General features: G+C 49.7%; 1 long non-coding RNA gene across 4 annotated transcripts; it reads right to left on the reverse strand.

Moving 5' to 3' along the window:
* Positions 1–14064: 14064 nt before the first annotated feature.
* LOC134475594 (uncharacterized) lies at positions 14065–22356 on the reverse strand. Of its 4 annotated transcripts, none has more exons than XR_010046773.1 (5): positions 22236–22356; positions 21206–21337; positions 15915–16034; positions 14705–15157; positions 14065–14529 (listed from the first exon to the last, which is right to left on the reverse strand). It is a non-coding gene; the product is annotated as an uncharacterized LOC134475594 (long non-coding RNA). The 4 variants fall into 4 exon arrangements; XR_010046771.1 differs by having other exon boundaries at positions 22216–22355; XR_010046774.1 differs by lacking the exon at positions 21206–21337.
* Positions 22357–22821: the final 465 nt, after the last annotated feature.

Here is a 22821-nt window from a genome sequence, read left to right on the forward strand (position 1 = left end):
ACCTGAAGGAGATGAGAACCCAAATCTCTTAAATCCAACAAAAATAGAAGAAAAAAATTAAAGTTAAAAGCAAAAATCAGTGGGAGACCTTTCAGACCCAGAAGAGATTTCCAGAGATGGTATGTGTAATCTTTATACCAGTAAATGTAAATAAAATGTTACATAAATTCCTCAGAAAAAGAACTTACCAAAAGGAAGACAAAAGTAAATTAAAATGTGAGGAGCCTTACGTCTTACAAATAACTTTGTTACTTAATAAAAATGCTTTTATAATGCACATGCAAACACACATCCTGGCATATCAGTATACTGAGAAAGCTTCCTAAACATTTAGAGAAGAAAAAAGCACTCATCTTACACAGACTAGTTCAGACCATAAAACACTGAGAGCACTGCACGATATTTCATGAGATCAGCAAAATCGTACCAAAATCTGACTGGAAGATTACAAACAGGAAAATTGTAGGTGAGCACCTATATAGATATACAATTTCTAAACAACTTGTTAGAAAATCAAATCAGTTGATATGTGAAATCCACAAACCATCAGGCTAAGGTGGAATTTATTCTTGGAATGCAAGTTTGGTTCAGTATTAAAAGTACATCACTGAAACTCACTATGTAAAAACTGAATATATACAAATAAAATATATCCAATACAGTATAAAGTACAAGTAAAAATGTATATATTCAATACAGTATAAGGGTACTCTTTAAAATTTAACAAGGAATAAAAAGGGATTCCTTAATCTAATACAGCTAATGCATAGTGAAGCCTACCGAAATTATTGTTTTTTTATTGTGAAATATTCCAGTAATTCTCCCTGTTCTCGGTAATGGGAACATTTATACCTGAGTAGTTTCCTTTGAGGTTATCACCACCATTTTAAGGAAAGAAAATATGTGAAGACAAACGAACATGCATTATCCACAGGTGATTGAAAAGGGGGCTCTGACAAATTAATAGGCCATCCAAGTTAGTGAGTCCACTGGCCAAACATCTGCAGGTGAATGTGTACCACCCTCCCTCCACCTGGCACAGACGTGGGGTGTGCTGGTAAACATAGCACACACTGCAACTGCGCTAGAGACACAGGTAGGTGTCAAACTAACAGTGCAATCAAGATGGGGATTCTAAAGAAGAGCAGAACACCTGAATAAATAAATAAAGGAGTATTCTGTGTTCATGGATTCAGGCACTGGAAGTCACCTGAGGCTTCACCAATCTTAACCAATCTTAACCAAATATTACACAATCTTAACCAAAATATTACCAGGTGTTTGGAATATATGAAATTATGAAGAAAAAAGAATACTCAAGAAGATCTGGAAAAAGAATAGGAAAACTGAAACACCTGCACTCCACCTGGATTATCTACAGAGAGAGAGAGAGAGAGAGAGAGAGAGAGAGAGAGAGAATATTTCAACAAATGCCACAGAAATAATGGCATGCCAGTTTTACAAATGCATTTTGATCCTTACTGCACACCATACAGAAAAACAAATTCCAGATGTGTTGAAGATTAGCCCAGAAATGTAAAGAATCTAAACCACCTTGAGGTCCACAAAGATGTCTCAAACACAATGCAAACTGTGCTACCAGAAAGGACAAAATAAATGTTTCTTCATCAGAATTAAGAATTTCTGTTTATGAAATTCATAATTTAAGAAGTTGGGTAAAATGTTGCAAGACATCTGTCTGCATTTCATGTGTCTAACAAGGGACCTGGGCTCAGAAGAGATGGAGAATTTTTACATACCTGTAAGAAAACTTAAAAAGAACATTTAAAAATCCAGCACTTGAAAAGGTACTTCATAGAAGAGTCTATCCAAGTAGCCAGGCAGCATATGAGAATGTTAGCAGGGAAATGCACTAAAACTGAGCAGGGTAGCAGTAGGGATTTCCCGGAAGGGCTTCAGTTATAAATAATAGGGAGAGAAAGCAGGAAAGAAGTAAAGAATACACACTGAATTCGGAAAAAGGAAGGAAGGAGAGAAGGGACGGGAGGAGGAGAGGAGGGGACAAAACTGGCCCCTGTGGATGTTGGAGGATGTGAAGTGCACCCTAAATGTTTGTATCAAACTGACAGTGTTTTCCAAAGCCCGACCCATGCACACTCTTCAGTGCAGCAGCTCACGCTGCGTGCACTCACCTGAAAAGCCTATAAATGTGCACCAGAGACTCACACAGAGGTGTACAGCAATGCTAGTTACAGCAGTCCTCCAGTCCCCCCAGTGGCAGAGTGAGCCCCCAGTGACACAGTGGCAGGTGACACAATGCCACACTACCCAGCACAGTATGGATGAACGGTGTGCACAATGGTAAACAAACTGACTGACCCAAAGCAGCAACGACACACCACTCCATCCCCGGACTCGGGCCAGTGACTCATCCTTGCTGACAGGAGTAAGAATAGGGCTGAGGACAGACCTGCCCCTGTCCACCTGCCACCGTCAGGGGAGTCCGGGGTAGCCACACAGGTTGAGAGAAGAAGCATCCCCCCACACGTATCCATGGCTACCAGGGAAGCCTCGGTGTAGCTGTGCAGCTCTGGAAAAGCCTGCCGCACCCCCACTGCCTCCCCAGGAACCTTGGCTCAGAGAAACCCAGGTGCCTGGTCCATTCCCCTACACCACAGAAGAGCAGCCAATGTGGGAAATGCCTGGGACCCCACAACAGACTTGTCAGGAGGAACCCAGAAAAATGCCAAGACGAAACAGCAAAAACAACCTCAGACCGCCAGCCCACACGGAATAAGTCTGGGAGATATGGACACAGAAAAAATTTGAAATCACACACCTGAAATCTCTGAAAGGATAGAAACCGAAGTAAAGAAACAACTTCATGAGCCTGTAAAGGTAATCAGATTAGAAATAATATCTCAGGTAAAAGAAGAAGTGACAAACAATGGAAGAATTGCTGCTTCTGTATCTAAAGAAGACATAGATAAGAGAGAGGAACATAGGAAAATGACGGAAACCTGAATGAACAATGCAGGAAGGAATTACAATGCATGAAACGGATTCAAAGAGGTAGCCAGGAAATTAAAAAGTTAATTGAAAGCTGGCAAAACCACTTGAAAGAGATTGAAAATAGACTTTCAGACCTTGAAGACAGGATTGCAGCTAGCAATTATGAAAGGAAAGATCCCTCAAAAATAAATAAATAAATAAATAAAAAATAGCAAGGTACCAGGAAATAACAATTCAATAGCTGCAAGACAATGTAAAGAAAAACAACTTGAAATTGATGGATATCAGCAAAAAAGCTGAGGTCAACAAATTGACTTTAAAAGACTGTTTACAGAAATAATAGCAGAAAACTCTCCAAACATAGGAAAAGAACCTGACATACAAATAAGTGAGGCATATAGAACTACAACTATCCATAACCAAAATAAACCTCACCCACACATATAATAATCAAGATCCCACAAGTTCAGCACAAGAACAGCATATCAAAGACTGTTAGAAAAAACAAACAGAACGTCTATAAAAGAAAACTCATCAGAATCACAGCAGACTTCTCAACACAAACCATCAAGTCAAGAAGGGTTTGGAGTGAAGTATTTCAAATCCTAAACAAAAACATCTTACAACCTAAATTGATCTACCTCCCAAAACTATCTTTCAAAATTGATGGAAAAATAAAATACTTCCATGACAAAGAACAACTAAAAGAATTCATGACCACCAACCAACCCTATAGAGAGCACTGGAGGATATTCTAGAGAGAAGTAAAGATGACCATGGTTCCCGGAACAGCAGCAGAAGGGATCGCCAAATAGGGGAAGCAAATGAAAGAAGGGGAAACATGGGGGCCAACAGCAGGAGGACAGCATGGCAGAGATGAGCCGATGTATGCTGGTTGTAACCATTAATGTAGATGGATTCAATTCACCAATAAAAAGAAACCTAAGCAGAGTCGATCGAGAAACAAGACCCATCAATATGCTACATACAAGAAACACATTTAACTGGAAAGAAAATTCATAGACCCAGAGTCAAAGGGGAGAAAACAATGCTCCATGCGGCAGGGAACCAGAAAAAGGCAGGGGCGGTTCATTCATCAACCACAGAATGGATAAGGATACGGCCTTTTTATACAGTGGAAAGCAACTCAGCTATAAAGAAGGAGAATCTTGAGACTCTTGTAAGCAAATGGATGCAACTTGAGATCATGCTCAAGGGTGAAATAATTTGGCCTCATATAGATGAATGTTGTGTTGTCCCCCTAGCATAAAAAACTGAAGGAGTTAGTGGGATCCAAAGTGTACAGTAGATATTGTGAAAGTGAAAGGGGAAGAAAGGTCTTAAAAGGGCAGGTGGCGACCACTGTTCGTTTCCTGTTTTGAATTCCTATCCCATTTTAGGATTGGCTTTGTTCTGGCTGGCTTCGTTTATTTTATTATGTCTGATGGTGTGGGCAGCTATTTTGAAGATAGCAAGATGTATCATGGTGGTCATTGTTGATTTCCTATTATCGCGATTTCCTATTATCTTCCACAAAGTCCTGTACTGCTGTCATTGGTCTGTTCTGATTGGCTTTATTCTGTTTTAAATTGTTCAGTTTTATTCTCTTTAAAATAAAGACAAAAAAGTAGTTTTCCTCAGGGATGGTGGTGACTCAGGCATGGGGACAGAGCAAAGACTTGGCCCAGGATGTAGTTACACTCTGTGTCTTGTCTTGGACAGTAGTCAGAGGTGTGCACACTGGGAATTGCTGACCTGTCCAGATATAGCCATGTATGTGTATTTACATGGATATTTTCTACACATATATTAATTTTTAATAAGACTTGAGAAATGTGTATATGTATAAATGACAGCAAATTTTTCAAAAGGATCATGAGTATAAAGTGGGTTGTTGAATCCATTGTCTGGCTATGTATTGCCTATAAATCTGTGCTAGTTTCCAAGGGCCCCTGTAACAAAATAGCACCAGTAAACAATAAACAAAGTGTTTTTATTTATCGATGCATGTTTGTAGTACATAACGATTGCATTTTCATGAGGAGTTGGTGCATCTTAATTTTTTATCTCCTTATCCTCCCTCCTCTCTGCATCTCTTGGACCCTTTCCAAAACCGTAGATTGCGAGTAGCTTGTTCCATGAGTGTTCTGCAAGATGAGCAAATATTTCTAACAAGTCTTAACCCGATAAGTGAGTGACATCTTACAATATGAGTAGAACAAGTTGCCAAGTGTCACGTGATCACAACTGGGCCAATAGTTCCCCCACCTATCTCTTCTCTCTCTCTCTCTCCCTCTCTCTCTCTCTCCCTCTCTTGATGCAGGGTGGCAGGTGATTGTCTACCAAGAACAAGAGGTTACAAAGGTGATTTTGTCTGCAGAGAAAGAGGACAAAAAGGTGGAAAAATCCCTCATTTCAAATGAGAATAGGCAGATATGCAAAAGGTGGGAAATAGTGAAAATTTTCACAGAAAAGCACCACCAAAAGAAGGCTATAGGAGTTGAGGATTTAGCTCACAGCGTAAGCACCTGCCTTGCAAGTACGAGGTCATGAATTTGATCCCCGGTACCAAAAATTCCAATAAAATAAATAAATAAATAAGGCTATAGCAGCGTGGGTGACACATCTGTCTATCTGTGGCCTTTCATTCATAGAATGGGAAGCAAAGGCCAAAGCAGGAGGGCACCTGGATAGGAAGTCACACTGGGCACAGAGCAAGGTGGGATGGTGGAGTGGTCTGCAGAGTGACCGGTCTTGGACCAATCTAAGCAACAGATCAGAGCTTACTCCGGGGTGCAGTGTGTTGGACACTGCCTGCTTCATGTTCTGTGGGCTGGCTTTTAATCCCCAGTCATGCAGTCCGGGAGGCTCCAAAGTTCCCACCTCTGCGTGCCCATTTGGCGCACTCTGCTGGCCACGCCTCCATACCTTGCTACTTGCAAAAGATCCATCTCTCTGTTTCCTATCATCTTTTAATTTGCTCTTTAATTTACTTATAATTTGGGGTTTTCATATGAAAGAAACCATGTGATATTTAATCATATGTGTCTGAATTATTTCACCTCTTATTGTGGTCTCAACACTGTCTATTCATTTGCTGATGGACACAGGCTGCTTCAGAGTCAGTTACTACTGTGGGCAAACTGGAAGAGCCAGTGTGAAAGGCGGGGATGCATCGTCTCACAGCGGTGGAGCCCAGAATTCAGGATGAGGGACAGCTGGGCAGCTCAGCTTATGATTTGCTGGCCACCTGCCAGGGTCCCTCGGTTCTTCTGTCCCCCAGAACTGCCCTCTGTGCATGTGACACTGTCTCTGCATGCTTCTGTGTCCACGCTTCCTTAAAGCTCCCCACTAATGAGCTCTGGACCCCTCATCTACCCTACAAAGACCCTGCTTCTAAATATGGTCAGTGATTAGAGCCTCTGGGAGCTTAGCTTCAACAGGCATCTCATTGCAGTGCACAACACACACAGTCTGCGTCCTCACACACACCCACGCACACACACACATACACCCATGCACGTACACACCCACATCCATGTACACACATGCGCATACACCCATGCACATACACACCCACATCCATCCACACACACACATACACCCATGCACACACACTCATGCACACATGCACATACACCCATGCACACACACTCATGCACACATTTGGAGTGGTAATTACTAGACCTTCATGAAAAACCACTCCAGGGGAAAAAATGTCAGAACAAGGAGAAATCACAATGAGATCCAGTTTCTCTGGGACTCTGTTACCTGGCAGGGGTGAGGCAGTCTCTAAATCCCGCTGATGCTATGAAAGAGAGGCAGGTGCAGGTGACCAGACTCCTATCTGCAGATCACACCCAGAGCCGGACTCCACTGGCAGGGAAGTGGTTGGACTGAATCCATCCCCACCATAGTCACCTAAATAAGGTGCTGAGCAGAGCCGCACTTTACCATGCTCGTAGGGGTTTCTGACAGGTCCCACCTGGCCTCTCGCGCTCACCTGGTGCTCAGCAGAGAGAAGCGCTCTGGTGCAGGCCTCTGCTCACTCTGCAGAGCATGGCTGGAGCCCCTGTCTCCCAGGAAGGGCTCAGGGTGAGGTCCTGGTGGCCGCTGATTGCCACACTGGACTCATGGCAGCTGACAGACCACACTGGTGCATTCAGGTCCATTGTCATTGTCATCATTGCTGTAAGATCACACAGCTCACAAAGCTGTGACGGAGAACTGGGCCTCAGGTCCCGAGATGTTCAAGTCATCTCCCATGGTGCCAGCCCCAGGCAGCCACACACCGAGACCAGTGAGAGAGCTGTTTCCCCCACCACATGGCCACCCACCCCACTGCACGTGAGCAGTCTGTGAGACGGTAAGAAGGTGTCACTACCATCATTGCTTTCTCTTTCACTTATTTTATGTGCTCCCGTGACCTTCACATGGAGCTGGAGACCCAGTCATTTTTAGAATTGTTTTTTGACGGGATCTTGCTAAGTCTCTAAGTTGCTCAGGCTGGGTCTGAACTGGGAATTCCCCTGCATCAGCCTCCCAGAATGCTGGGAAACAGGTGTGCGCCACCACCATCATCATTTCTGAGAAAGTCTCAGTCTGTGAGAGCCAAGGGCCAACTCAAGAACAGGCCCCCAAGAGCTCAGGTCCCCTGTTGTCACCGAGGCTTCTGGCAGGAAGGAGATAGTGACAGAGCTGGGTCACCTTGCTGAAGAAACTCTGGTCATTTTGTGACCCTCCCTCCACCCATCCCCAGGGAAGACCAGAGACCTCCCTCAGATGGCAAGAAAATGGCCACACTGCTGGGACCGCAGGGAGAGTCGCCTGAAGCATGATCAGGCAGCAGAGGAGAAGGGTGCCCTCCTGGGACAGCCCACCAGCCAAGGGCAGCCCCGGGGAACCGGTGCCCAGCTCCAGAATGAGGCTGCATTTTCAGTGAGCACACCCGTGACAGGCAGAGGACACAGCAGGTCCCCACTGCAGGTGCCAGCACGTTGTCAAGGAATGAGAGGACCTGAGAGACAGACAGAGGCAGAGACCAGGCTGCTGCCAAGCCAGCAGCTGCTTCCTGGGCAGGAGGCACCGTGGGGACGGTCCCCTGGTCACCCCCTACCCAGAGTCTCCCAGGAGTGGAGGTCGCTCTGAGAACCCAGGAGGGCAGGGGACGCTAGGCAGGGCTGACAGGAGCCCCAGGAGATGGGATGGACACTCTGTCCTCCCCGACAGACAGACAGACAGCAGTTCCGTGGTTACAATGCTGTGGTTGCATTAGAGGGCGCAGTCATCTCACAGTCACTGTGTAAGTGACAGACAAACTGCTGGAGAGGTGAGGAAGTAGCCCTGAGCGCTGCCCCTTTGCCCACTCCCTGCTGCTGGCCAAGGTGGCCTTGAGCTGCCCACAGCGCTGAGTCCTGACCCCAAGCTAATTCCGGTTGCCACCTGAGTGGCTGGCACCGTGCGTGCACGCTTGTGTGTTTGTTGTCTGTCTGTGTGTCTGCCTATCTGTCTGTCTGTTTGGCCACCAACAGCATCTAGGGGATGAAGAGCAAGGCCTTTCTTTTGAGGTGATCAAATATACAGTGACTGCTGCTGCTGACCGTCTAATGCGAAAGCAGCTACAGAAATGGACGCTGTGTCCTTGTCCACCTCAGCCACCAGACCTGGCACCAAGTGACACGTGGCTCTTCCCAAAGCCAAGATGACTGAGAAAGGGAATCTGGTTGAATTGATTTGGCATCTCAAGCCGGCCAGGTCAGCACAACCACAGAACCTCAGGAAGGAGGACTCCAGAGCTGCTGCAGCGGTGTCTGGAGGGAGTGCAGCGGGAAGGAAACGCACTGTAATGTGTGTTTTCTGTAATTCTGTAAAAATATAAACGTTCACCAGTTGTTAATCACACGCTATATATGATTGAAAAGTGTTACACACACACACACACACACACACACACACACAAGCGCACATGCACACACGCACACACCCTATGTGTATACACTGACAGGTTTCTCCTGCACAGCTTCCTTTAGCACTAGACAGCCCTCGGCTGCGTTTGTCATTCAAACCCACAAGTCAAACCTTCCACTTTTCAGCATGCGCAAAGGCTCCTCCAATCAGCTGTCAGTACGTCATTCCACCCGCCCCTTTAACTCCGCCCTCTATCAAATTCCAAATAAGGCCCGCGCCTCCCCGCCCCCCTCCCACCCCAAGCTTCCAGATGAGCCTGCATCTCTCTGGCAGCCCTCTCGTGCCCTTAGTAAAGGCCTCTTTCCTTCCTTTCTGTTTCCTCTCTCTTCTCTCTCACATCACAGAAGACCAAACATATACATGATGAGAGAGAAAAAAAGAGGGACAGAGAGGTTACCATTTTAAAATACCACAGCTATGCTGCGAAGGTATCTGAGCTCAAGGTCTCTTGCAAAAAGTAGACAACGTTGGTCATCACCTGTGGTCGTCTGTGCATCCCCTGCCCCTGACCCTGGAAGAAAATTCAGAGCTGCACCTTTCCTTCCTCGGTCCACAACACAGAGGAGAAAGGAAGGAAACGAGCAGACCTGGGGTGCACACCTGTAACTCCAGCACTCTGGGAGGCTGAGGCAGGAGTAATGCAGGTTCGAGCTCAACCTGAGGGGCTACTTAGCAAGACCCAGTCTCAGAATTAAAAAGAAAAAGGACTGAGTGTGGAGCTCAGTGCAGAGACTCAGGGCTGAATCCAAGGAGGGAGGGAGGAGGGGAGGAGGGGAGCAGGGAGGGAGGAAGGAAGGAAGGAAGGAAGGAAGGAAGGAAGGAGAAGGGGAGGAAGGGGAGGAGAGGAAGGGAGGGAGGAAGGAAGGAGGGAGGGAGGGAGGGAGGAAAGAAAAGGGAAGGGGAGAGAAGGAAAAGAAAAGGAAGGAAGGGTAGGGAAGGGAAGAAGGGAAGGAGAAAGGGAGGAAGGAAAGGAAAGCAGGCAAACTCACCAGGGGCTTCTGCTGGCCAGTATGCAAAGCACGTGGAGACAGCCGAGCTCTGTGTGCTGCCCACTGTGAACTCTGGGCCCCTGTGGTTGTATTCCAACTGACGCATGCAGGGCACCATGCCTCGGCTCTGATTTCCTTCCCATCTGTGTTCTGAGAGCCATGGTCAGTCTCTCAGCTGCCCAGGGCGGTCAGAACCCGGGATGAGCACTGTCCATCAGGGCTGTAACCCAGGAGGGCACCACATTCTCATCTCATCTCCTCTCCACCTCCTTGATGTCCCCAGAGACCAGTAACACACCAGTCTGCACAGCCTGGGGGCGTGGCCACAGGGTCGGTCCCCTGGGTCCCCAAGGAGGAGTGGAGGCTGTGCTTGGCTCCTGGCTGGGGGGGGGGGGCGCCGCGCACAGCCCTGGGCACAGCACTGCCCTCACTCTGTCTCTGGAAAGGTGGTCAGTTCCAGGCTGCAGAAGGTGAGAAAGGAGGAACAACTCGCCTGCCTGGGACTCTCAATCAGTTTTAATCGGTCCCTCTCACTGAATGGCCACATCCTTTGAGGGACACCACAGAAGGGCGGGGAGCCCCATTTGGGCCATCAGCACCCAAAAATCACTGTGACTCCCACAGCAGAGGCAGAGCAGGCGCAGGCAGCTGACCAGAGGAACCGAGGACTCACATCAGCCCCTCGACAGGCAGTGAGTAAGGGCTGCCCTGCGGCTGGGCTCCAGGCCTGTCCCACACCTCCAGCCCTGCCTCCTGTGGGGTCCTGTTCCTGCCACACAACACCTCCAGATTCCTGCACCTGGGGCAGCCATGGACATGGGCTGCTCACCAGGAGGGATGAGGGGTGCATGCAGGTTCTGGGGCACAGCTGGGCCTCCCCGGCAGCCCCACCCGCACCCACCAGACCAGAGCCTCGAGAAGGAGAAAGGAGAGAGCGCATGCAAGGAGAGGGTACGGGGTCCTTGCTCGGTCACTGCAGGTCCCAACACATTATCCAGGGCTGGATGCAGTGCTAGGCCACTGCCCTGCCTGCACCACCGTCTCTGTGACACTAGGGCCTCTCACAGTGGTTGAGGCATGGCCAGCACCATGTGGACACTGCTCATCCTAGGATCTGACATTTATTACCCGCAGGCATCAGGGGAAGGGACCCACGTGCCAAGACCCAGTCCTAGGCTTAACCACCTGCTCAGTCCCCAGACAACTGTGGGAGCTTCTGGTCCACAGGGAGTCGCCACTTCGTATCACCCTTGTAGTCCCCAGCACAGGGTCTGGGTTGTTTTGCTGACCATGGACACAGTGGCCTGTCCCAGCTCTCCCAGTGCCCCAGTGCAGCCCCTGACCAGCTGGCCTTCTCTGGTCTCCTCCTGCCCCTCCCACAGAGCCATCCCCCCACCATTTCCTCTGCTGGGCAGTGCAGAGCCCTGCTGTGAAGGCCACACAAGTGGACCGCAGGGGCTGGAAGGACTCCGCCTTTGGTCCTCCCTGTACAGAGGGTGCTGTACAGGACTCCATAGCTGCACGCCACCCTTGGCTCCCAAAGGAACTAGGTGTGGGGGTGCACACCTCTAACTCCAGTATTCAGGGAGGCCGTGGCAGGAGGACCCCAGTTTCAAGCTCAACCTGGGTAACTTAGCAACATAAGGAGACTTCATCTCAAAATTAAAAAATGAAACAGCCTGGGGCCATGGCTCGGTGCAAGGGCCCTGGGTTTAGGCCCCAGCCCTAAAGACAAAGCCTCACCTGCAGCACAGGCCAGCAGCACACAGCCAGCCCGCCTGGTACTGAATCAGCAGAAAGAGTAGTGCCTGCCTGACTTCTGCTGGGTGTCAGGGCCACAGGCTCTGGGAGTCCACGGGACAGGAGAGGGCAACGTGTGGCAGGGGGACACGGAGACATCCTGGTCAGAGCGTGGCTGCTAAGAGGCTTCTCCTTCCTGTGAGTGGGCCCAGCTCTGTCTCCTGCCAGGATCTAGACAATATCAAATGTTACATCACCCATAGCGGCTGGATGTTGTCCTGGTTGCTGCGGAGTTAGTGGACAGAGGTCACCGATAAAGTCATCTTTCTCACTGCTATGAAAAGCATTCCAGAAACCCAAGAAATTAAGGGCCAAACACACTCTTACTTTTTTGGCTCCAATCACGGCCCAAAGCCCCGTGGCCAGGGTTCTGTAGCTGGATGTGGAGCCCTGTCAAGAAACCACGGATTGGCTCTGTCCCAGGACTGAAAACCGAGTCCGAGCATGACCCGAGCATGGGGCCCAGCAGGACCAGGCTGGGCTGCCCGGGAGAGGGACGCCTCATGTGGGCTCCACTTTTCACAGCAAAGTTTCGGCGGTGTGTTTAAGGGAGGGTAACTATGAAGAGGATCAAGGAAGAGAAAAGAAAGGAAGAAGGAGGCAGGAAGGGGAGGGCTGGGAAGCGGGGAGGGGAAGGGCATGGGCGGAGGGGAGAGGGGAGGGGAGGAAGCCCTAGAAACCTGCCCCGACCCTCCCACTCAGGTCACTTCCTCTGGAGAAGCAACTGGGTTTGCACTCAGGACGCCCACTGCAGAGGCTGGCTGGGTCCTGGCTGGCAGGTGGCAGAGGTGCTGGCCCACTCAAGGCCAGGCTTTGCTCCAGGGCTGACCCTGCAGGGACACTGTGGCCAACGGGTGGCCAGGACCTGGGATCCCCGTGGTGCTCTTGAGTGTGTCCAGCCCCTCATGGTATACCTTGGCCCTGGCACTGTTCACGTCACCTGTGCTGTGAAAGCGATTTTTCCCAAGGCATAAGGGACCCCCATCAGGCTGACCGCTCATTCTGTGGGACCCTTAGGTCCCACATGAGGACCTACGTTGCCATGAACGTGCCTCAGAATTTTCCCCTCCCTTGAAGCACACTGATCCATGGTCCCTGCCGCTTCCTGCAGCAGCCCTGGAGTCCTCTTTCCTGAGGGTCTTTAGCTGCACTGTCCTGGCTGCCTCCATGTCCTCAATCAGTCCAAATGTGTCATTCATGGTCATTTTTACTTTGGGAACAGCCAGCAGTCCCGCAGTGCCAGATCCGGTGACCGAGGTGGACAAGGACACAGCGCCATGGTTTTATGAGCTGCCTCTCCATTGGATGGCGCTCGGTGGCAGCAGGACACTCAGGAAAGTGGACTCCAGAACTGCAACTGAAAGTGGCAAGAACAAAGGGAGAATGAGGGCAGGAGTGCATGGGAGAGCATCTTATACTACGATGAACGTTTAAGTGTTCCCATGTGTCGTGATCACACCTATTTGAAATCCAGGAGTTATCTCCTTTGGGTAAAGAATGACACAGCCTTTGTTATGGTTTGCCTAGGACCACAGCCTACAGAGCACCTCCTTGTTCCCACTGGGAGCCCCTTGCGTCCACTCAGAGTCTGTTCTGACCTCAACTCCACAAGCTCAGGCTGTGGGTCCCCGCCCAGAGATCCATGCAGGAGTCTGTGGGGCACAAAGAGCCCCTGGTGCTTTTCATCTGCATCTGAACTGTGGGGGAGGCGGGTAGCAGCATGTGGAGGGCATGCCAGGACGGAGGACTGCCAGCCCCACAGCATGTCAGAGTGATGGTGTGGATGGCTGACCTGGAAGCCTAGCAGCACTGGGTGCCATGTGGAGGGACAGGCCAGGGAGACTTTTCCACAGGCCTGGGGCCCAAGCTGTCCAAACAGCACCCAGAATGGACAGGAGGCTGGGGCAGGTGCATGCCCAGGCTGCCTGCAATGGTCTTTGGGGGTGGTGGGGCTGCCTGGCCCTTGCTAGGGCTCGGTGGAGCCCTGGAGCTCGGCCCTGGGATGTAAACCAAGAGTCACGGTTTTCTCTGAATGTCCCCCAAAGCCTCCTGTGCTCACAAGTGGGCCTTCTGAAAGGTGACTGACCGTGGGCTGCTACGACTGAATGTGCCAGTAGAGAGGGGCAGTCACTGGAGTGTGACCCAGGAGAGTCTGTCTGCCTTCCCGCTCTGCTGCTGGCCCCCGTGCTGTGAGCAGCTTCTCTCCCACCAGGCCTTCTCTTTGTTCTAGGGAGCCAGCCAAGCATGGCCTCTTCTCTTCTTTCAAGTTGTGGGTGTTGGCGGTTGTGGTCCAGTCCCGAAAAATGGACTGGGGGACATTGGATGAGATCCAACAGCGCTTTATGTAAAGCTCGGGGTCACAGAGGGGAAAACACACCATAGAAGGCAGGAGGTCAAGACCAATGACCAGCAGCCCAAAGGGACAAGTTCCTCCATGCTTCTGGGCATCTGAGGCCCAGAAATGAAGCTGCCGTAGGTTCTCAGGGCAGTGACTGTCACACTTCCCAAGAGAGGCCCAGGGGGCAGGACCTGGGGCCCAGGGCTGGTGAGAGGCGGGCACTTCTTCTCCTGCCCCCACCACGGGGCAGACAGCGGCCTCCAAGCCCCTAAACTGAGATTTCAGGCATATTAAATAAAATTCAATTTATAGTAAAACTTCACCACCCTTCTGTTTAAATTGCTGGTTTTCAAAAGAGGAAAAAGAATCTTTGCTTCAGTGTTGAAGACTTGGTTTCTCTGCAGTCCCATCTTCGGTTAATCCAGGACTTCGTCATTTCCTGCACTCCCTGTAGAGGTCAGGCTGAGAATACTACATTATTGTCATTATTATTATTATTATTACTATTACTATTATTACTATTACTATTGCTCAGTATTAATCAAGCAATCACTTATGCCAAGGGTTAGTGGATGCAGCCCAAATAAAATCTATCTGAGAACTGTAACCCGCGATCTGTACCCTCAGCATCACTCACCTTCTAGGTCGAGTGCAGGATCTGCCAGGATCCAGGAGGGGAGGCCAGGCTGTGAGCTGAGGAGGCCAATGAGGGAGCCCAGGACAGTGCATGGTTTCAGCCACCATGGTCCTTCTCCTTTTGCCCCTGCTGCCATGGATGGAGACTGTGGGGTCTCAGCTCCTCTTCACTTCCCAAAATCTCCTTTCCATTTGTGGGGCTGCAGGACACAGGGGACCCTACCCAGCAATGTCCAGGATGGCAGATTCCTGCCCTCAGTGGATCTGCTGTACAGGTGTCAGCGTGCACCTTCTGGGAGCCAGGACCCTGAGTCTGAGTATTCAGGCCCACATGTACCCTTGTGTGAGCTCTCCCTCTGTGAACCTCGCCCTGGATGCTCAACTTGAAAGGCAGCTCAGACACAGCATAGGGTCAGCATCACAGCTGGCAGAGAATCCATATCATCAAGCTGGTCTGAGGAAAATAGATTGCAAATGCGTGACTCAGGTCCCCTAAATCTGGCCTCAACTCTAGCTCAATTTTTAAAAAGAGATGAAAGAAAAGTAACAGAACAATTTCAAATAAATATCACAAAAAGATGATCTACAGTTGCCTGGATCAATGTCAAGCAGCAAATCTTTAGATTTTATTTTCACTTCTGTATGCATATGTGTGCATGTGTGCACATGAGTATACATGAGTGCACGTGTGTGTGTGTGTATGTGTATGAGAGAGAGAGAGAGAGAGAGAGAGAGAGAGAGAGGCAGATGTTATGGTTTGTGTCTAGATGTCCCCCTAAAACCTCACGCAGTCATGGAGGCAGTCTTCTGGAGTTTGTGAATGATACACGGTCCAACACTGGAATTAAGGGTGTGAGCGCTACACCTACCCTAAGGTGGCCTCCCTACAATATAAAGGACAGTCTGCTCTTCTTGCTCCTCCCTTCTTGATCTTGCTGCATTTGCTGTCTTTTGCTGCCATGAACTGTTGTTCTCTGCCATGCACCCTGCCTTGGATCCAGCAGATTATGGACTGAAACCTCTACAAAATAAGAGCTAAGTAAACCTTTGCTTTCTTAATTTTGGACCTCAGGTATTTTGTCTCAGCAACAGGAGAAAAGTAACTAAGACAGCTGCCAAATGTGATTTGGAGTAACAGAGAAAGTAGAGAAATATGCAGACCTACAGGTCACTGGTCAGAACAGGGGTCAAGATCGGGGTCAATGGTTTACCTCAGGGTGGAGCACAGTTGGATTTTCCCTTTAAAAGAATTTCATGCCATGATCCTTAGTATTCATCCAGGTAAAGTATCCAGCAGAAAACGGGACCATCGTGCCAGTGGTTTTCGTCATCTGAGATGGGATGGAAACAGCTGCTTTAACGCCACAGCTGCCATCTCCTGGTGAGCATGGGGTGGCATCCAGGGCACGGGTAAGAGACTCAAGTCTTTACCTTTGCTGCACACCTTTTGGGTCTCATGATCTGAACTCTACTCAGGAAGCAAGGAGCAGAGCGCAGCCAGGATGCAGGGTAACCAGGATGGAGGTTGCCCGGGAGCCGAAGTTAGCCAGAAACAGAGGTTAACCTTGCAGGTTTAGTCAGCCTCTTTCCCGTTAGGATGGAGCTTCCCAAGTGAGGGTGAGCACTCTGCCACCCAGGAATCTGCTTAAAATGCAGGCTCTGCCTCTAAAGGTCTGGGCAGGCTGACAATCTCTGCTCAGCTTCCTGGCAACAATGCATCCCTACCCACGGACCACACGCTGGACAGCACAGTGGCAGAGGACTTGTGATGTGCGTTCCATGAACACAGATAGTGTAGGGACTGTGCAGCAGGCATTGCGTTCACCAGATGTGGCACCAAGAGACCCAAGACTGGCACCAAGCTTGAGGTCTCCGAGAGCAGACAGCTTTAACAGCCCAAGTATAGTACAGTGACAGAGCCCACGAGGAGCCAGCAGGAGCACCAGGCTCTGGTTTGTCTTTGGGAAAAGAAGAGCCATTCCCAGTCCCCAGCAGCTTCCCAGCACTCCAGCAGTGGACCAGGGACATCCTCTGAACTGTCACATCCATGGACCATCAGCTTACATCCCCAGATGCACCTGCCAGCTTCTGCAGACTCTCCTGAGGCTTCCAAAGCCAATTCTGTGTCTCCTGAGTGGCTTTAAAATGTCACAGATAGGATGTGGTGGAAGCCAGAATAGCAGAGCTATTTACAGAGTGCCCCGGTGCCCGCACTTCTGGTTCCTGTGGGTCCAGAGAGAGAACTTTTCTCCTACAAACCTGGAGGTTACAACATGGGAACCAGGTGAACCCTGGTGCTCTAGGCTGGGCTCTGTGGGGAGCAAAGCCCACTTCCAGGTCTGCAAACTCTCACCTCCTGGAGCTAGCCCCCCAAACCCAACACACCTCAGCTTCTCCTACACAGCACATATGAAAATGTGACATTTCCCCCCGAACTTTGCATAAGTGTGGCTTTGGACTTAATGTTACCAATCTATCTTCCTTTTTGTATGTATAGTTTTAACACAGATCTATTTATTTATTTATTTATTTATTTATTTTTAATTGATACCAGGAATCAAACTCATGACCACACACTTGCAAGGCAGGTGCTTATGCCGCTGAGCTAAATCCCCAGCTCTGACACAGATATTCACAGATATTTTTAAAGCTGATTTTCTGAATGCTTTAAGTTTCCCTGTAACTGCGCAATTGTGGCTAGAATTTCAATAGAGTGACAGATTCCCTGCATCCATTCATAATTAGCACTGACAAGTGTGTGCCTAATAGGTCAAATATAGATGATAGGAAAGCTACGGCTAGATAACCCCACTGAATCAAGACTTCACGAGGCTCTGTGTCTGGAAAATACACCGCTTTAGCATTTTACAGCATTTCACAGTCACACACATCAATGCTGTACCTTCTCTAAGCAGGATAAGTAGTGTGAGTTCTTTTCCAGTGAAGACTGACACAGCACAACGACAAAACCCACAGCAGATCTTCTGCTTGTAAAGACAGACATCATAAAACCCATAGTAAGAAGATAGGAAGAAGAGGAATTTGCTACGGTGCAAGGCACAGGGCTCAGGTATGGTTAACCTTGTGGTTCATCCACAGGCCTGCTGGGCAGAGGCAGGATTTAGCAAACTCTTGAACAAAGGTCCTCTGCACAGCTTTAGGGTCCACTGCAGGCCTGAGATCAAAGTGTGGCTGTTTCATCCCAAGAACTGAGCATTAGAAGAGTAGAAGGGACACTTTGAAGATGAGAGTTCTCCCTCAGACCCCTGATGCCCCCTGCCTGTGGCCTGAAGGTCACTCCAGCCCTGGCCAGACCCAGCAGGAGCCCACTCTCTTCCCTTCAGAAAAGGTCCACACAGGAGTCCACAGCCCTCCAGAATACTATACATGCATGACTGAGTAAACAAAAGCATCCTCCCATGTAAGATCTGTACCAAACCCCTTCCAGCTCTCTGGGACAGATAAAATTCTATCACTTACAGTAAACATTTATGACCTAATACTGTGTGTAGCACATCCAATGGAGAATAATACCAGCAATAGGGACAATGAGAGCAATCTATTAAATAAGTAATTTCCAAACAAGCACAGGCTGGAATCCCTGGTGGTGGTGTGTGGGGTGGGGGGTGGTCTATAAAACCTCTGAAACCCAAGTACAGCCTGGACCCTTTAGCTCCAAGTCACAAGGGCAGGAGCCCCAAGACTCTCAGAGCCCCCGGGGAGCTGGATGGGTGGATGCTGAGGACAGGGAGGATAGCCCTGATGGGTTCCTGACCCAAATCCCTTTCTTCCAGCTGGAGTGCAGTGGGACCAAGGGACAAACCAGCCAGAGCGGGAGGGACAGGATTCCAGGAGCACCGACATACACTTGGGGAGAGGAGTTGAGTCTGACCTTGAAGCCTTTCTCTCCAGCAGCTCCAGTGCTCGGCACTCTCACAGAACTCCAGAAGAAGCAAGAAGACATCACAGAAGGAAGACCCTGTGATCCACTATGGTTTGTGTCTGGGTGTCCCCCCAAAGCCTCATGCAGTCATGAGAGCAGGCTTCTAGGATCTGTGACTGAGTCATGATCCGATGTTGGGATTCTGGGTGTGAATGCTACACTTACCCCAGAGTGGGCAACCTGCATACAGTATAAGGGACTGAGTCTTTCTCATGCTCCTTTTTGCTCCTGTTGCTTTTGCAGTCTTCCAACACCAAGAACGGTTGCTACGCTCCCCCTGCCTTGGAGCCAGCTGATTATGGACTGAAATTTCCACAGACTACGAGCTAAGCAAACCTTTCCCTCTTTGACTTTGGACATCAGGTATTTTGTCTCAGCAGTGAGAGAAAAGTAACCACCACACCAAAGAACAGCGAGAAACTGAATAGTGCAGGCACTTTTGCCCCTGACCTCAGCAATTAGTTGACCAGATGATTCTATCCATTAAATGCATGCTGGATGTGACCGCTCAGCTGAGCTGTGGGTTTCATGGGGAGAGGGGGAGGCTCCCTGAGACCTCCCAGTGCTGTGACTGTGTGATCCACACACAGAGGCAAAGCCTTGCCCCAGCCCTTACAATGAAGGCCCACACAAGGGGCAGGCACCGACTGTGCCCAGCCTCAGCTGGTCAGCCCAGCCTTCCCTAGTATGATCCTCTAACTTGAGGGTCCCCCAAGGCTTTGTTTCTGATCCCGCCTGCGCCACCTCCCTCTGCATTCTCAGTGCTCCTGTGTGGGCTCCTTTCTCGTGTTTTCTGTCTCTGTGTATTATCACCAGAGCCCCGGTCCTTTGCTTGCTCATGCAGCCACAAGAGGCGGTGGCAGTGAGATGGCAGGGTGCCCCTTCTGCTTCTCTGACATCACCACTGAATGTAGAGCAGGATCAGAATTAGCAGCCGAGCCAGTCACCCTTCCCCCAGGCAGCTTGCTTCTGCCGGGGGAAGCACTCGGTTGTTTCACCTGTGGTCCGAGAGCAGCCCCACGACCCTGAGCTGTAAACAAACCGTGTGCCTTGGAGTGACGTGTGTAACTCTCGTAGTTACAGGACAAGGGACACGAGGGCATTCCTGGATAACTGAGAACTTTCCCTTCGGCCTCCATCAACCACTGTTATTAAAATTCCCTTCAAAGGATCACGGCTTGTGTAAGCGCTGTCAGGTCTCATGATCCCCAAATCCACATTTCATCAGAGCGTCACGCATAATGAAGGAGCGTGTTCCAGGCCGCACACCCAGGCTGGGCTAATTAATCATCATCTAGTGGAGCTCATTATGAGGGTGTGAGATTGCTGTCTGCTGTTGCTCGGGGCCACAGCTCCCTTAGGGTCTTCCGGTTGGTAGGAGAGGCCACCAGCTCCCATCCCTCCACAAAGGGAGCAGCTGATAAAAGCCCACACTTGTCACTTCTAAAGGTAACTACCCTTTTGGCAGGCACAGACACTCCTTTTCAGCATGTTGCTCATGAAAAGTGATGCATTTTGTAGGCAGACACCACCTTTATTACCATGGCAGGCATGCCCAAGATGCTACACAGAGCCACATGCATGAAAACCAGACTTACAAGCCTGGCAAGGCTGCACAAGCCTGTGATCCCAGAACACTAGGAGGCTGAGGCAGGAGGATTGCAAGTTCCTGCACAACCTGGGCAACTAGACTTAGCAAGACCCTGTCTCAAAATAAAATATAAAATACAGGCCGGGGATACAGCTCAGTCAAAGACCTGGGATTCAATTCCCAGTACCACTGTGACAGTAACAGAATAAGCGAGGGAGCACCAGGAAGATAGCAGATTCTGTGAAACTCATTAACAAGGCAAGGTGTTCCCTGGGAAACAGGTTTCCTGAGGGCAAAGTATAAATAGATGCCAACATCAGGAGAATCCAAACAACTTGGAGGAACACTAGATCGGGGGGCTCTCCCCTCCCCTTCCACTTTCCTCACCGAGGACATCTCCGGAGAACCTCAGCCAGGGTCCCCAGTCCTTGCACAGAGATTGGAAGGAAAGGGACCAGGAAGATGCTCTCAGGCTTCACTGGCCGCCTGCTGGGTGCAGGGTCAGTGCTGAGGGCCAGAAGCGAAGATGTGCGCTTGGCCTGCACCGTCCCCTGTGGAAGGTGGACAGCTCACTGCGCAGAGGTCATTGGCACAGAACAATAGCAGAGCACCATGCAGGAGCACAGCAGCGCTGTGGGCCACCCCCTGCTGGCTGTGAGTGCAGAAGCTGTGCGGGGTGTAGGGCAGCCCAGCGTCTCCTCTCCGTCTACAGGGCCCATCCCCAGCACCAAGGAAACTGCCCAGATAGAGTCCGCACTCTGCTGCGGCTCTGGGCTACAAAATTCCAGCACACACACGCAGCAGTGAGACCTTGGCTTCCTTCAGCATTGCATTTTCTATTTTAATCAGGACCTTTCATCCACAGCGCTCTTCGGGTGGGAAGAGCTCCGTTAGCCCTCCCCACATGTTCTGGTCACCCACAGAGCTGGGCAGCAGAGCCAGGGGCTTCTTCCCCTAAACCCACTCACATTTTGGCACCCTCCACCGGCTAGGATTCCCTGATGTCAGGCATTCACCACACAGAATTAGTCCGTGATGAGTTTCAAGGAACTGATGACATCCAACAGCTCTCTGGAGGGTAGCAATGTTTAAATGTCTACCTAAAAGCAATGAAATGGGACTTTCAGGAAATCCACGAGTACTGTGTCACAGAATGTAACTGTAGCCTGCAGTCTCTGGGACAGTCTCTCAACATTGCACACAAGACAGCGACTTGTCACAGAGCTTGTCCACCCAGGCAGGGAAGACTTCTGCCCTAGTACCGCTCAGAGACTCCAGATGCTCAAAAGCCCCACCCTTCAGGGGGACACTGCTGCTGGTCCACTCCTCCTGTCCTCCCAGAGGGTACAATGGGGGCATCACAACTCTCCCAGACGGGGGTGGTAACTAGGAGTTTTCACAGGTCCTGGGCCACCCTAAGATGACAACACAGTCCCTCATTCTCAGAGACTTGCCACATAGTGTGACAAGAAGGAAAACAAAGCCACACCATGATGAGGAAGGGGCATGGAGACCTGAAGACCCAAGAATTGTAGGCACTGTCACCCTGACATCTGGGAAGAGATGGGCCAGGCAAAGGCTTGAGGGAGCAGAAGTCTCTGTTGTTAGGGACAGCTAGCTTCAGAGGAACTTTCAACAGACCTCCCAAGGGACACAGAGGACAGAGACACCAGCTGCCCCTTACCTCCCGATGTTGGACTCTTCTCTGACCTACCATGTTTGGTCACAGTGACGCTCTTGGGGTGAGCACAACCTGCAGCCCACAGACCAGAGGACAGGTGAGGGAAGGGGCCAGGCATTGCCCTAACTAGAGGAAGGGAGTGGTCTCAAATCCAGGCAGATGATACCCAGAGGGGTATCCAGGCTGCCTTAGGACACACGAGGAAGTCTCTGCAGATCCAATCAAAGGAGAAGTCCAAGCTGCTGCTAGGTGAGGGGAAGAGAAGCAGAGAAAGGAATTCCCAGAACTGCCACCCACCGGCACAGGGAAGTCAGGACCTGATACCATGGAGCACATGCGCTGCCACTCGGGAGGGACGAGAGTGCTCTTCCAAACCAGCCAGGAGAGAATCCCAAAGACGCAGTTTGTACTCAGCAGAAAATGAAAACGCAATTAAAGCAAAGCCTTGTAAGTACAGAGTGAAGTACAAAGTTAGAGAAAAACCAAAGAATAAACATCTGGGTGCTGAGTTTTTATTACAATCATAAAGAAATCTCCACAAGCGCTCAGGTCATAACCAAGTGATCCACAAAGGAACAAAGATCACACTGCCCTTAAATTTCTCTCTTGGCCAGTGAGACATTAAAGGACCACAGAGTATGTAACATACTCTGTAATATCAGGGGTGGAACCAATACAAGGGTCAAAGATCCAAGCAAATCAAAGGAAAAAAAGGAAACCAATGGAATCCTACAATGGAACACAACTTTAGGAGAACTAGGAAAAAATCAAATTTATCTAATGTTATTTAGAGTGGATAAAGAGGAGAGTCTTGATTGAAAATAGAACACTCATTTAATGGACTAAAATATAGGGTCAAAACTCAAAGTAAGCCAAGCATGATGACTCACACTTGTAATCCCA

This window comes from Cavia porcellus, unplaced genomic scaffold (genome assembly GCF_034190915.1).
Source record: "Cavia porcellus strain 051 isolate PalLab524CR breed Dunkin Hartley unplaced genomic scaffold, mCavPor4.1 scaffold_4, whole genome shotgun sequence".
In the NCBI taxonomy this organism is placed as follows: domain Eukaryota; kingdom Metazoa; phylum Chordata; class Mammalia; order Rodentia; family Caviidae; genus Cavia; species Cavia porcellus.